Genomic DNA, 771 nt, shown 5'->3' with positions numbered 1-771 from the left:
TTCCCGGTTCCGGTTGACCTAATTAATGCAGCCTAAAAATCCTTTAACGGATTTGAATATTAGAAGCGTATTAGTGTGTTATGTGTAAGCCAGGTTAAAGAGATGGGTCTTTAATCTAGATTTAAACTGCAAGAGTGTGTCTGCCTCCCGAACAATGTTGGGTAGGTTATTCCAGGTTAAAGGTTATCTTTCCACTGTCGTTTTCTCACCTCATCGTGGTGGAGGTTATATAATTTAATAATATCTCTATAATGTAAATAATAATTATAAATAATGAATTGTATTTTTTCATTAATTCAATTATAGATATTTATATTTTCACATTTTTATTTAACTATATTTTTGGGGATGCACAGCCTTTACTATTAAAAGCAAAAGATATGGTAAGCATGTTCTCTTCTCTTTTAAAAGTTATGCCATTATTTTGCTAATTAATTCCTAACTGCATACAATGAAATGGTTAGTTGCATTTTATAATTCACAATTTGCTTTGTTTTAGTCTTGCTGTCAGTGATCCATTTTTGGGTTGTGACCTACCAGTATGCTCTAAAATATTTCATTGACAAGAAATTGCTCTTAGTGAGTGCAATCTCTGTTTAAATAATAAAAAAAAAATCCTCATCCAGATATCACAACTAACTGGAAAAGTCATGGAGAAGTCACACTGACTTACTTAGCTGTGCTTTATTTCCAGGCACTCTGTTATTCTGTAATTGCTCTCATCCTGCCATTACATCTGCCGTACACAGGCTCTTTAGACATTTAGCAATT

This window comes from Sinocyclocheilus grahami, unplaced genomic scaffold, assembly GCF_001515645.1.
Source record: "Sinocyclocheilus grahami isolate Dianchi unplaced genomic scaffold, SAMN03320097.WGS_v1.1 scaffold1051.1, whole genome shotgun sequence".
In the NCBI taxonomy this organism is placed as follows: Eukaryota; Metazoa; Chordata; class Actinopteri; order Cypriniformes; family Cyprinidae; genus Sinocyclocheilus; species Sinocyclocheilus grahami.
Note: the sequence above shows the minus strand (reverse complement) of the source record.